Source organism: Littorina saxatilis, linkage group LG13 (assembly GCF_037325665.1).
Source record: "Littorina saxatilis isolate snail1 linkage group LG13, US_GU_Lsax_2.0, whole genome shotgun sequence".
NCBI classification, from domain to species: domain Eukaryota; kingdom Metazoa; phylum Mollusca; class Gastropoda; order Littorinimorpha; family Littorinidae; genus Littorina; species Littorina saxatilis.
Genome location: NC_090257.1, coordinates 28,152,424 through 28,168,234, shown reverse-complemented (window position 1 = coordinate 28,168,234; position 15,811 = coordinate 28,152,424). Strand labels below are relative to the sequence as shown.

Here is a 15,811-nt window from a genome sequence, read left to right as displayed (position 1 = left end):
ATATTGCTCGCGTAACGTGGTTTTCATCGGTACTCAGCTCTATAGAACGACCCCACAACTAACCAAACATGTGACTATACTTTGGGACTTAAAGAATACGTGTGTTTATCTCATTTGTTTTTTTAATAAAAAAAATGCTGACGGTCAAAACTGAAAGTGTTTGGTGCTTACTCGATTGTTTCCTATTGACAGTTTTATGATGCTTGAATGTTTTCCTCAATTCTCATTGAGAATAATTCGTATAGCTGCCTTATACAAAGTTGCTGATTTGGATGGGTCATTCCGTTTGCTTTGAGAGTGTGACGCTGAAAGTGTTGCAAACTAAAAATAAGTCCCCATTCTCTCTCTCTCTCTCTCTCTCTCCTCTCTCCTCTCTCTCTCTCTCCTTTCTCTCTCCCTCTCCTCTCTCTCTCTCTCTCTCTTTCTCCCCCCTCTCTCTCTCTCGCCTCCCTCTCTCTCTCTCTCTCTCTCTCTCTCTCTCTCTCTCTCTCTCTCTCTCTCTCTCTCTCTCTCTCTCTCTCTCTCTCTCTCTCTCTCTCTCTCTAGGCCGATTTCTATACTGTCAGTATTATCAAAACCACTGGAACGACATATAAACAAACACCTATTATCGCACTTTGACCACAATCAAAACCAGTCTGGATTTAGAGCTCATCACTCCTGTCACACTGCCTTAGTCTCTCTTGTTGATCAGTGGTTAGAAAGGATCAACGATAATGAATTTTGTGGAGCTGTTTTTGTAGATTTTGCCAAAGCTTTTGATGTAATTGACCACAAGTTGTTACTGAGGAAACTCACATTGTATGGACTCGGGATTGATTCTGTTGAACTTATAACTTCTTTTCTTAGTGACGGACAACAGGCTGTATACGCAAACGCCTCAGCATCAAATATGCAGGATGTACGATATGGCGTACCACAAGGGTCAGTTTTAGGCCCTCTCCTCTTCTCTATATACATAAATGACCTTCCCCTTCACATTGAGAATTTATGTGAACTTTTTGCAGATGACACAACCATACATTCTAGTAACACCAATTTAAGTCGTTTATCAGAAGCACTGCAAGAAAGTTTAAACCAGTTGAGTGAATGGACTGAGCTAAATCACATGTCCCTTAACCCCCAAAAAACAAAAAGCATGATAATAACAACTAGGCAAAAACGCCAGAACATAACCTCAATATTTCACGATCTAACGGTTAATGATAAAGTTGTTGAAAAAGTCGACCATCATAAAGTTTTGGGAGTGACCATTGATAACAACCTGTCTTGGTCACACCACATCGAACAACTGTCTAAACAAGTGTCCAAGAAGGTTTATCTATTATCTAGAATCAAGCACTTTCTGAATTTGGAAGCCAGGAAATTATTCTTTAATGCTCATATTCAGTCTGTTATTGACTACGCGTCTACCTTGTGGGACTTGGCAAGTGAAAATTCATTCAAACCACTAATTAGATTACATAAACGAGCGCTTAAAGTAGTCTTATTAAAGAAAACAACCCTATCTGAGTTAGACTACATGCACTCAGGCATTCTTCCTCTGAAGGCAAGGCTAAGTTATAATAAAGGTACCCTTTTGTTTATTTGTTGCTTAAATAACGTCCAGCCGACTACGCAGACCCATATCAGGACGAGGAAGGGGGGGGATGAAGGGGACCACTTGTCAAGCGATTCCTGTTTACAAATGCACTAACCCATTACTTGTGTCCCAGCAGGCTTTAGTAAAACTAAATTAATACCTACTGGAAGATTACCAGTTTCCAGTATGTTAAAATAGGCTTAACCTATCTACTGCTGGACTTACATCAGAACACTAACAGATTAAACTATACATGAATCGCGAGACAAGCGGCAAGAGAAGAGATTTTTGGAAAAAATACAGGTGAATGAGCAAGAAGGCAGAAAAAAGAAAAGAATTCATGAAGAAAAAGAGAGCATGACAGGAAAGAGGAACCAAAAATCTACCTAACAGCAAACTAGAAAGCTCCTGCGGTTCCAAAAACAGGAGGGGCCTTAAATTTCATAACCGCAGTGCCCCACTGCGGGAATAAAGGTACCCTTATGCATAAAATTATTCATGGATGTGTACCTCAAACCATATTTTCCAAATTCACGTTAAAAACTTCACGCCAATTGATGAGACTGAACATGCCTCTGCCTAGGATTGACCTATTCAAATCTAGTTTAGTCTATTCAGGTAGCAGTCTCTGGAACACTCTTCCGACAATCCTGCGGCAAACTAGCAGCACAAACGTTTTTAAGACCAGATATACGTCTTATCTCATGAAGTCTAAATAAACATCTGTTGTCGCTAGAATGGTTGTTAAAACCAACAACCGGTGCTTTTTAACAATGTATTATTATTTTTATATACCCTGATTTTTTCGAATGCAGTGTATGTCAATGGGCATGGCATTTACAGCTTTGTTGCGTCAGTGCAATCTACTCTATAATTCTTAACTCATGTCAAATGAACTTGCATTTTTCATTTAAGCAATGTATTGTATGTAAATTGATGATAATATTATGTTCTTACTTTCATTTTATTATAATCATGTAGCAGTAGTTTTCTTTACTTGCTTATTCTTTAGCAATTTTAGACTAGTCCCTCTTTAGGGCGAGGGCCAGATGTAAAAAAGCAGATCACTGCTTACTCTATTACCCTCGTAAAATAAAGAATTGTTCTTGTTCTTGTTCTCTCTCTCTCTCTCTCTCTCTCTCTCTCTCTCTCTCTCTCTCTCTCTCTCTCTCTCTCTCTCTCTCTCTCTCTCTCTCTCCCTCTCTTTCTCGCTCTCTATCTATCTGTAATTTCCAGCAAAATTACCATGCTTGGTTTTATGAGAACAGAATATCAATTTTAGCTCTTCCTAAATCATACATCATTGTTCGTTGTCTTGCATGCTTTTTCACAGACAGTAAACCCTAGGTCAGGCCAGTACATTATTTGTTTGAGGGCTTTTTCACATTAATCGTTTTGTTGAACACTATAACAGCAGTCCGGTTTGCCCCAAAACCTTACAATTCACAATGTGTAGGTGTGAAAATGTTCCTTGAATTCCAACGCAAGGGATATCATGTCACACACGTATGTCGTAAAATGCACTAAAACCTTAGATGTTTGATGTGTGGGTAGCATGAGAAAGGAATACAAGATGCGGTTAAAGATGCGTTTCTACCTGAGCAGAGGGTGTGATGTTGCCAATAAATGCTATTGGAGTTACCATCAGACACTGCAAAAGGAACACACTCATAACTCATAACTCATAACTCATAACATTTTATTGATCCAACAAAGGAAATTAATTTAGTCATCAGCACATATAGGTCATTAATTAATAACTATAAAAGAATAAAAGAAGAAAATTCATAAAACCCATGATATAAAAATACCCTTTTTTCTTGCACACCTGACACACCGACACACCAATACACATGCATACATGCCTACATACATACCTACATACATACCTACATACATACCTACATGTTTGTTTGTTTATTTGTTGCTTAACGTCCAGCCGACTGCGCAGAGCCATATCAGGACGAGGAAGGGGGGGATGAAGGGGGCCACTTGTCAAGCGATTCCTGTTTACAAATGCACTAACCCATTACTTGTGTCCCAGCAGGCTTTAGTAAAACTAAATTAATACCTACTGGAAGATTACCAGTTTCCAGTATGTTAAAATAGGCTTAACCTATCTACTGCTGGACTTACATCAGAACACTAACAGATTAAACTATACATGAATCGCGAGACAAGCGGCAAGAGAAGAGATTTTTGGAAAAAATACAGGTGAATGAGCAAGAAGGCAGAAAAAAGAAAAGAATTCATGAAGAAAAAGAGAGCATGACAGGAAAGAGGAACCAAAAATCTACCTAACAGCAAACTAGAAAGCTCCTGCGGTTCCAAAAACAGGAGGGGCCTTTAATTTCATAACCGCAGTGCCCCACTGCGGGCCATACATACATACATACATACATTCCACTCAAGGAACATTTAAAGAGGCAGTTAGCTTTAAACCAGCATTGAACTGAAAGCGAAGCAAGAGGTCGACTTTATACTTGGTTTGTTCGAATTTCTTCTTCTTCTTCATTCATGGGATTAGACTCCCACGTTCACGAGTGGATTTTTACGTGCATGACCGTTTTTACCCTGCCATTTAGACAGCCATACGCCGCTTTCGGAGGAAGCATGCTGGGTATTTTCGTGTTTCTATAACCCACCGAACTCTGACATGCATTACAGGATCTTTTCCGTGCGCACTTGGTCTTGTACTTGCGTGTACACACAAACGGGGTTAAGTCACAAGCAGGTCTGCACATATGTTGACCTGGGAGATCGGAAAAATCTCCACTCTTAACCCACCAGGCGGCAGCGACCGGGATTCAAACTCACGATCTCCCCATTAGGAGGCCGACGTCTTACCACCACGCCACTGCGCCCGTCGTTCGAATTTCGAATTTTAATCGTCGTGCATGAACGCATCCTCAGGTGTTTCTTTGTATTGTTTGTTTTTGTTTTATCCTAAAAGGAATCATGCAATTAACACGATGTAAATACACTTATTATGAATTCTTGGCACACGAAGTAGACAAACCCCTCCATCCTCTCCCCAAGATTTGAGGCTTGATTTGATTTGCAATAAGTTATATATTCCACGTTTGAAATGAATATGGGCTCCACAATCTTGAATTTGTTTTTGAGAAATTTGTGTAAAGCATAGACTCTTGATATCAGATAATCTCTCCTTTCTCATTATATGAATTGCGTTTGTGAGAAAAGCAATTGTTTCAGTAAACATTGTTTAAATATGATACTTAAGTAACATCTGAAACTACACAAAACACATGTATGAGATTATAAAAAAAGCGCTTAGAACTGTACCCACGGAATACGCGCTATATAAGCTTCATATTGATTGATTGATTGATTGATACAAAATCGTGTTTACTATTTACCTTCACGCAGCTAGTAGACTGGTGTGCAAATATGAATGGTCCCAAAAACCACAGTTCTGTGTTATGTTTTACGACTGAGGCTGTGCTTTTGAGGCGAATATGATAACCGTATACTTCAACAGTGCACAAAAAACTTTTCAATTCTTCATTTTGCTATTCAATCGAACAAAACATGCCATTTTCACTTCAATAACGGCTACGCAAGTGTTAGCTCTGGGGGGTTAAATTTCAAGAAAAGAAAATATTGTGGTCTGGAAAAGAGCACCGCTCAGCAAAATTCACAAGTTGCAACGCTTGAGCGATAAAGGAAAATTCTCCACTTTTCGCGAAAGCACAGCACAGCCCTTCCCGTATAAACGATACAGCCCACCATTTTAGGTCTAGTCAGATGCCTTTCATTTGTTTCATGAATGTTAATACTATAGACTTTTTGAGTTGTAAATGTTGAAGGACGAAAGAAAATATATTGTGAGTGGACGGATGCATGTTATTCATTGAAAGCCCCACAATGATGTGCTTAACAAAAAACCAACAAAAAACAACAAAAAAACAGCCATGCGACCAGCCGAACAGTTAAAAAAACACAACATGGCGGCAGGTCATCTTTCCACTGGGACATATTCTAAGAATCAACAGCCTGACGTCATGACTGTTTTCTGTGCAGAATTTGATTGTTTTTGTAAAACTTAATTACAACTCAGGACGCAGTCAGAATGTTGATTGTTGATATGTGTCCCAGGGGGGAGGGGGGTGGGGGGTGGCTTTATCCCATGCAATAGGCCAGGCAGATGTGAGAGAATGAGCAGAACTTTATACACGAGAAGGACAATGTCAGCACCATATTAAAGAAGATTTGAAATAGTCATGCTTTTATAGAGAGTTTTTGTTTTTGTTCAAAACATTTTAACTTGATTAGTACGCAAGAACAGAGACTCCTAATTTGGACAGCGCTATAACAAACAAGACTTAGTATTGATTGGGAGCACTATTTCCACTCATTTCAATGCCCTTTTTCCAAGCTCATCTTACGCTACTTTAATCTAGGCATGTTGAGATACGTGTGATGGTTAGAATTTAAACATTTTAAAAATCAAAGTTTGGAAAGAAACAGCTGAAAGTCAGCAGAAACTTTCTTCCCAGATTTTACAAATCTCTTAGCAGAGAAATAGAGAGAGTGAAATTGAACATGTTTTTCTGCTTGCCGTGAAAATTCATGGACAATACAGATTCCTGTTTGCACAAGTGAAGAGAACCTGGTCCATGCAGAGATTAAACTCTGCACGTGTTTCAACGACCTTGACATACAGCCTTGTAAGAAATCCGTCATCTGAAAACCTTTGGCTCGACATCAATATTATTCGTAAAGGTGATCTTTAATTGAGCCCGAAGTCGACTTCGCGAAGACTTTGCATAGTCAATCAATCAATATGAGGCTTATATCGCGCGTATTCCGTGGGTACAGTTCTAAGCGCAGGGATTTAAAAAAAAAAAGTATGCAATTTATATCGCGCACATATTCAAGGCGCAGGGATTTATTTATGCCGTGTGAGATGGAATTGTTTTACACAATACATCACGCATTCACATCGGCCAGCAGATCGCAGCCATTTCGGCGCATATCCTACTTTTCACGGCCTATTATTCCAAGTCACACGGGTATTTTGGTGGACATTTTTATCTATGCCTATACAATTTTGCCAGGAAAGACCCTTTTGTCAATCGTGGGATCTTTAACGTGCACACCCCAATGTAGTGTACACGAAGGGACCTCGGTTTTTCGTCTCATCCGAAAGACTAGCACTTGAACCCACCACCTAGGTTAGGAAAGGGGGGAGAAAATTGCTAACGCCCCGACCCAGGGTCGAACTCGCAACCTCTCGCTTCCGAGCGCAAGTGCGTTACCACTCGGCCACCCAGTCCGGCATAATCTGTTTTACCGAAAACTCAGTGCTAAAGCTTCCTGCTGCCAGCTTCGTGAAATAGACTTCACGTAGTCGACTTCGCCCAGTTAAGGACAGGCTTTACAACCTACATTTTTGGACTGAATTTAATCGAAGGTAAAATTTCATCGAGGCCTGTAACTATTCAAAGTTGCAACAAGTATTCATACAACTGCCCAGAAGCATCATACCTAAGAACAAAACACAACACAAATATCATTAAGTGCATAACTTGAAACTGGACATTAAAATTTAAAAAAAAAAAGGTTGTAAATATGTGGGGTTCAACAATAAAGCAAACAAACGAACAAATAAACAGACACAAAAACAAACAAATAGACAAATTGAAATCACAAAAGGGAGCATATAAGGCAACTTCGAGGAAGAGTTCATTATTAATACAAAGCTCTGAAGAACTGTGGGTTATGTAGCAGGACAGTCAAATCATGACAACGTGGGCACAGGAAAGATAACAAACCTTCGGAGTTCAGTGTTTGAGTTTTGGTGGTGGTTATTCTGTGAAGGACAAAAATATTTTTTGACAGGGTCTCTTTAACAACATGAGGCTTTCCGTGCTTTTTCTACAAGTTATTTGCGCACCTGCTTGCCTGCACTTATTCACAGCGACTTTAACATTACCCTCATCGGCAGCCCCAGCACAGCAGAGTTTCTTTGTGACGTATTCTCAAGACGGGGTTTTTAATGTTTAACTTTCTTTGCTTCGGCCTCAACTTCTAATCTTTTTGTCTCAGCCTCAACTGCTACTTTCTTCGCTTCCCTTTCCTGAATTCTCTCTTCTCTATCCATATGATCTTGAGCAAACTTAAATAAAGCTTCTGCCTTTAAGCCATGCTTCTCTCCCAATGCCAAATAATGATCATATGTGCTACCACCAGTATCACTATGCTCAGCCATCTTTACAATGTCAAAATATCAAAGTAATCTCAAAGTAATACAATGGATCCAGTAACACACGTTCACAAAATTGTTTTCAAAAAGTTGTATCATACACCAGTTTCTCGCAATACTAAACACACACAAAAGAGTATCATAAAATACTAAACTAACAGAAATCTTGTGCCTTTTTAAAACCAATCCTCAAATTGTTTACTACTTAACTATTTACACAACCCGTCTCAAAAATAAACAAAAAACTTAATAGTCAAAAAAAATTGTTAATTTGGAAAATATCAGATTAAACAATCACTAGCAGCTTCAAACACTTGTCAATCAATGTCAAACTTAAACTAACATCTTTAGAACATCAACAACAACAAAAAATAACAAACAATTAACTAGCAATGTCAAAGTTTCTCAAACCCAAATAACACACTTTAAATGAAAATTTCAATTCCACACACCACTAACCAGCGTCAGATCCTTTAAGGAAAATCAATCGCCAGAGCAAACCCAAAACAAAATTTAAATGTTCACAACAACAACAACAACAAACAAAACAAAAATTACCCAAAAATTTGTCCAAGTACAACTGTTTACAAATTACTACTTACCAAAAAAAAAAATAAACAAAAAACTTTCCCCAAACCAACAACTAAATATCAAACAGTAATATAGGGGAGATAATCACCCTATTACTAATCCAACTACAAATAGGAACAACAATAATAATAAACAAAACACAACTCAAAAAAAAATCAGAGTCCAAACAAACAAAAAAAATACAAAATTTCAGAATTTATACACACAAAAAAAATGGCACACCCTATACTATATTATTTAAAATAAGCCTGCACCTCAACGACAACAATCATACACAACAATCAATCCAAGATAGAATCTAAGAGAAATAGTTAAAAAAAAAAATTATAGGAAAGGGAGCTAGAATTTAGATAGAAAGATAGATCTATAATAAATACACAGAACAGGAAGCAAACAGAAACTAAGGCCCTCTCTACGTACGAACTATACAACTACGTAGACCCCTAGAGCTGGAGAGGGGGTGTCCAATGACATACACATAAACAAACACTACAACACGCAAAGTATGAAAGTATTTATATTTAGCTACCCTGTAAGCACTTCTTTATCAACCACTATTTCTCAATTCTGAAAGGGAAGCAACTGCTTTTTAACTACAACAAAAATCTATCCTAAGAAACCAAAACCTATTTAGGGCTACGTCGGGGTCACCACTGTCACGAAGTGGTTTGCATGTGAATTTAATGTACGTGTTCTGCCCTATTGCACTGTCTCTACCCTTTCACACCAAACACTTCAAAAACAGACTTTGGGAGGATGCAGGCTCATTATTTCCTCAACCAAAAAAACAGCATACTTCTTCACTTTAAATACATCAATACGAAACAACTTTTCAACACACAGTTCGCACAATCTTCCAGCTTTCACTCAAGGCATGTAAATACATATTATAACAATACTTTCTCAAATATAGATTAACGCACACAAGAAGTACTAACAGACACTCACGAGTTCGTATTACGGCTCACTGCATGTCGCCAGTTCACTTACTTGTCTCGCTGAATCCTCGTAGAATAATGAATTCAGATGCCAACACACAGAGATGCTAACACACACCTTTCGCTGAAGATGCCGACACACACCTTTCACTGAAGATGCCAACACACACCTTTCACTGAAGATGCCAACACACATCTCATGGAAGATGCCAACACACACCTTCCAGGTTTCTCCCCGAGAAACCCTTCCGCCCGTAGCGGAAACTACCGTCGTCAGCTACGACCGGTATCGATGAAGACTCCACTCGTCTAGTCATCTGCGCCGAGGTGGTCCCTTGCTTCCACCGTCGTCTAGCGCTTCTCTCGTGTAAGGTCCCTCCCTTATACGCCATGGAAATCCCTCATGGAAACTCCTAAAGAATTTAACCAAATCTTAATACAACATTCTCTAAAACCATCTCTTCTTCCAAACGTTCATGTACCACTCATACATTCTCGTTCATTCCACGTTCACATTCCGTCCACATTCAATATCCAAACTAATACTTAATCTATGAATAACACTCCCCATACAAAGCATGACCGTCTTAAACATAACATAAATGCGTAGCAATTATGTTCAAGAAATTCCCCATGAAAAACCGTGAAACAATTACCTCAAGAATTCTCTCAACGCTTCACACTAAGATTGGGTGCACTTTATACACACTAACCTTTACGCTCCAACTATGTATTCCAACGTCAATAATATACAACATAGTAAATCATTTACTTTAAGAGACCCGTCTCTTGAAAGAGTACTTGTTCCCAGAACAAGTCTGACACACGCTGAACAACCTTCCCGGTTGAAAATCTCAAACGCTGTGACGTTATTTACCCCCGACCAGCTACATGTCTCAAACACAGCTCATATCAAGCTAAGCCAGTTTTGCGTGGAACACAAGAAACACGTGAATAACGCCAGTCCGGTCAGCTACCATCGCCTGTACAACATTTAGGGAGGTTAAAAACACGACGTGGTTTCACCTCACAAATATGCTACTCACATCTTTGTGACAGTGAGTTCCGAGTAAACATTTCGTACAAAAGTGTTACTCCCCCGACGAATAAATAACGAATAAATTACTTCACCCCAACACGAGCAATTTAACCTCCCATGCCAGGTGTACGAAATTTTTACTCCCTTATCCCCTGTTAGTCTTGGTGGTGGAAGGGGTGGAAGGAGGGTAGCGCGACATTCGTGTGCGCGAGATCACTTTTTGGCATTTTCCCTTCGCCTGCATCCCATTTTTGCGTACGAGATTTGTACTGGAAGTAAAAAAAATGGGGAGTAAAAATGTCGTGGAGGGAGTAATTTTGTCGTGCCTTGGTGAGTTCTTTTCTCGTACGAAAAGTGTACTCGGAGTAAGAATTTCGTACAAAATATTTACTCCGGAGTAAATTTTTCGTGGAGTAAAAATTTCGTGTTACACCGGGGCCCCTTGCTGCGCACCGGGGCCGAGCCACGAGAGGTGAGTTTCTGCACTAAATCTTCTGTTGTCTCCAAAATGACATATCATCACGTAACTGGCGTTTGTACTTCGACCTAAGGTGTTATAGCATCCCATCATCGATTGTATTCTTTCCCTCGATTCAATTGTGAACTCTGAGCTTCGATTATTTATGCTTTCCCAGTGAATTATGTGCAAATTCTGACTTTCCACAGTTATTACGGAAAATCAAGCTTATCAAACAAGCTGCAGATAATTGGAATGTAATTATTGGTTATTTGTTGACATCTGGCTCAAGTGGTGTCTACGAACTTCACGCGGTTGAATCCTATTTGTTGAATCCCTACCGTCACTGAACGATTTTGTTGCTGCGCACCGGGGCCATGTCTCTATTTTGAGGGCTGCGCACCGGGGCACTTATGTGCTGTGCACCGGGGCCAGTGAAGTATGTGTAAATTCGGACCTTCCACAGTTATTACGGAAAATCAAGCTTATCAAACAAGCTGCAGAGAATTGGAATATAATTATTGGTTATTTGTTGACATATGGCTCAAGTGGTTATTGTATACATGTACGGTGAAGTGTCTCACCAAATTTCGCATCATGCATGCACCAGTGTTGTGTTTTTAAATGTTGTTTTTATCCGTTCTACAATACCTGTCTATAGTGTTGGAAACATTTAGTCAATCGGTCGGCCTGAAATTAAAAGAAGTCGCGAAAAGCAAAACCACAGTCACTGCATTTAGTCAATCTGCAGCCTTACATATTGAAAATGAACGAACTATACAGCATCGTTTTTCTTCTTAACAAGACTAGTAAATTATAGGTTGGCCAAAACCCTGCGACCAAGACCGTGACAGCGCTGACACATTGTCTTGGTAAAAACAAGCCAAATAAACCTAATTCGCACAAAACGTATTATTTTTTTAAAGATTTTTTTACAATTCAAACACAAAATATGTGTATATTTTTGGATTCAGGAGACGATAACACAGTCACATACGATACATTCATCAACGTAGGCCTCATAAAGTTTGGCAACTTCTGTCCCCAACTGTAGCCATAGTTTGGCAACAAAGGATCCTTCTTTATCATGTATTATCGGGAAGAAAATTTCCCAAGTCCATCTCAGTATTCGTTTGTGGGATAAGCTAACCTCCAACTTCGCTGGCAATATACCTGCGGGCGCCTGTACCTGCCCGCGCATGTGTATTGCAAACAATGAGAACAAGAACTACAAGAACTCTCAGCGGAAGAAAATGTTCCATGTTTATGTACTATTTTAATGGACAATAAAGTGATATTATTGTTATTGTTATTGAACTACGAGAAGAGTAGACGATGTTCTCAATAAAGCAATAGATGATTGCCACATACTGGGAAAGGGCTTATCAGTGGCTTCTTGATTGCATAATGACCGTCCTCTTCAAGCATGTTCAAATATTTATTTTTTATTGACAGTCGTGCTTGAAGAGAGCGGTCATTATTCAATCAATTTTGTAAGGGACAGGCCTATAGACATTGCGGAACCGAGGTCCCTGCAGGTAACAATGTGAAGAAAAAAAATCTAGCAGACGACAGCTAGTGTTGTGTCCCCTCGGGACAAGCTGACAAACAAACAAAGATCCTCAAGTACGGTCGCAACCGAAAGCAGTATGCTACACACTTTGAAGGAGCATAATAACACGTTTATTACTGGCTGCGGTCATCCTGACCTCAGGTCAAAATGAGTTCGGCTCATTCTCTCCCTGACAGGATGCCTTGGTTTTCCTTGTCTGGTGAGGAAATCGATTTTTTACATATTTAGATCTTTTTGTAATGTGTTATGGATATAAGCAGATTCGCGATCGTCGATAATGATTTGTCATGTTGTTGTGTAATTTTCAAATTACAAAGGAATTGATATGTAAGACAGTTTCAAGCGAGCTATTTTTCGCGGCTGTATTTACTGTGCAAACAACTCTAAATATGGCAAAAAGTGTAACGTAATAATCAACCGTTTGGTTTCAGGAGCAGACGATTTTTTGACAGTGATGCAACCATATATTACGGTCTCCTTCCGGCAGCAGTCCCACAATTTCGACTTGTTTTGACCTTAGAACGATGTCTTTATCATAACTGTGAAGAACAGAACGGAGATCACTGTCGAAGTCGGCCAATCTGCTATCATTTTCGTCTCGCGAACACTGCTCGCGAACAACATATGGGAGATAACTCTGTATTCTTGGTTTGATAGATTTGCGTGGGACTTTAGCATCCGGTCAGAGAGATAACTGGCGATAGCCGTTGAGCGATGACTGATCAGAATGTGGCCGCGGTGCGCAGCATCAATTGCACAAATAGTGCCCCGGTGCGCAGCCCACAGTGGCCCCGGTGCGCAGCAACAAATTCGTCAGTGACAGTAGAGATTCAAGAAATAAGATTCAACCGCGTGAATTTAGATTACACCACTTGAGCCAGATGTCAATAAATAACCAATAATTACATTCCAATTCTCTGCAGCTTGTTTGATAAGCTTGATTTTCCCTAATAATTGTGGAAAGTCAATATTTACACATAATTCACTTAAAAAGCATAAACAATCGAAGCTCAGAGTTCAGAATTGAATAGAGGGAAAGAATAAAACAGATGATGGGATGCTATAACACCACAAACGCCAGTTAGGTGATGATATGTCATTTTGGAGAAAACAGAGAAGATTTAGTGCAGAAACTCACCTCTCGTGGCTCGGCCCCGGTGCGCAGCAAGTGGCCCCGGCTTTTTTCGGGTGCAGCAGAGATACCGGCGTGAGTATGTTGCGCGTTATCGCTTGTGATCCTGTGGTTTTTTGATGAACCTGCTTCCTCATGAAGGCGCGCACAGTAAAAGGGAGACAATTGAATCATTGGAGACGCATCACGAAATATCCACGGTTAACTCCCTTTACAGAAGAAGGACAAGAAAAAGAATGTCAGAGAAGGGAAATGAGGGGGGGGGGGGGGGGGGTAAGACAGCTGAAAATCCCCAGATGGAACCTAATACGGCACAAAAACACAGCATCAACAATAACAACAACAACAACAACATCCTTAGGCATGCGGATACTCACACACACACACACACACACACACACACACACACACACACACACACACACACACACACACACACACACACACACACGCACACACACACACACACACATACACACATACACACATACACACACACATACACACACACACACACACACACACATATATGCTCACACAGACGGTCTTACAGTCGTCAAAGCCAAAGTATTTTTTGAAGCAAGTCCAGTCGAGTTTGTTCCCTTGTTTTGACTACCGTATACTGTTTCAATAGCAAGCGGTGTCACAACCAGTGATATTGTCCAGGTACGTTTGACAACTGCAAATGTTCCATTGAGTTAGCAGTTCAACTAGCATGTCTCAACACGTCCTACATTGAGCTTAAAAATAAAACTACAATCTGAACACTCCATGTGAAAAGGAAATAGATATATGAACTCCACAAAAAAACACGCATGTTACGGTGTAACCAATACATAATATATAAGCAGGTTAAAGGCGCGATCTTTCCTGTCTTACGATTCGGCTGAACACTGATTTCAGATCAGGCAAGAATAGTGCATAAGGTCACCCCTCCATTTGGAAAATACCAATGAAGTCGTGTTACACTACTGACAGTCTGGAAGGGAGCTCAGAAGTAACTATCCACTGCTCATGATGACAAAGTCACCAAGACAAACATTATTCTCGAAGCTCTTTGATTTTACCTCTGTACGAATGTTGCGAGCACTTTTTCCAAGTGACGCTTTAACTCCTATTGTGGCGGGTGTGTGTGTGTGTGTGTGTGTGTGTGTGTGTGTGTGTGTGTGTGTGTGTGTGTGTTGGTGTGTGTGTGTGTGTTGGTGTGTGTGTGTGTGTGTTGGTGTGTGTGGGTGTTGGTGTTGGTGTTGGTGTGTGTGTGTGTGTGTTGGGGTGTGTGTGTGTGTGGGTGTGTGTGTGTGTGTTGGTGTGTGTGTGTGTGTGTGTTGGTGTGTGTGTGTGGGTGTTGGTGTTGGTGTGTGTGTGTGTGTGTGTGTGTGTGTGTGTGTGTCGGTGTTGGTGTTGGTGTGTGTGTGTGTTGGTGTGTATGTGTGTGTGGGTGTTGGTGTTGGTGTGTCTGTGTGTCGTGTAAAGTTGGTACCACACAGCAAGGCATTGTAGTATTCTACATTTATGGCATATTAATGTTGTAACATCTACTATCATGTTTATTCGTGCTATTTTGTAATTGTTTGGGCCAAGCGAGAAAAGCTTTTGCTTGAGTTAGCTCTGAATTGTTTTGCTTATTATTGATTCATGATACTTAATTTGAATAAAATCTTGTTTAAATCAACATGATTGTTTACAGGGAAAGGAAAAAAGCCTTTTTGTTACGTCATTGCAAAAGAAATTTGCGTTCAAGAAGTCTGGCACTACGAAAATTACTTTTTGACTATGCTCTGCCACGCTCAATATCGTATTTTCCGACCAAAAAACACCATTGACGCATAATGAATTTGATTAAATTAATTTATTCACATGGAAGACAATTGCCGTCATTGAGGCTATTAGAGTGAAAGACTAACATGTTTTGAGCAAGAAAAGTGAGGTTTACATGTCAAAGTACAACTAGCACCATATTTAAATGTTCACAAAAATGTAGTTCACTTGAATCATTTACCTTTTCTCTCACGGAAAACGCAGTAATCTTCAGCCCAAAGTTGGACTATCCACTCTTTAAGGAAGGTACGATATTATATTTTCTTGTTTCGTGACTCTGTCGCTTTAAAGAGTACGACGCTCTAACTTGCTTCGCTGTTCCTCGGATATTCCTAAAGTCTGTGTACAGACTCGTTTCACCTTCACCAGTGTCCTTACCCCCTCCGAACCCACCTCCCCCTCCCCCCTCCCCCCTCCCCTCCCCCCTCCCATCCCCACACTCTGTTTGTGCC

At 40.0% G+C, this 15,811-nt stretch overlaps 1 protein-coding gene across 1 annotated transcript in view; it reads left to right on the top strand.

The window, feature by feature from the left end:
* The window catches only part of LOC138945442 (uncharacterized), a 387,771-nt gene that overhangs the window by 348,614 nt on the left and 23,346 nt on the right, over positions 1–15,811 (top strand). The window lies entirely within an intron of this gene.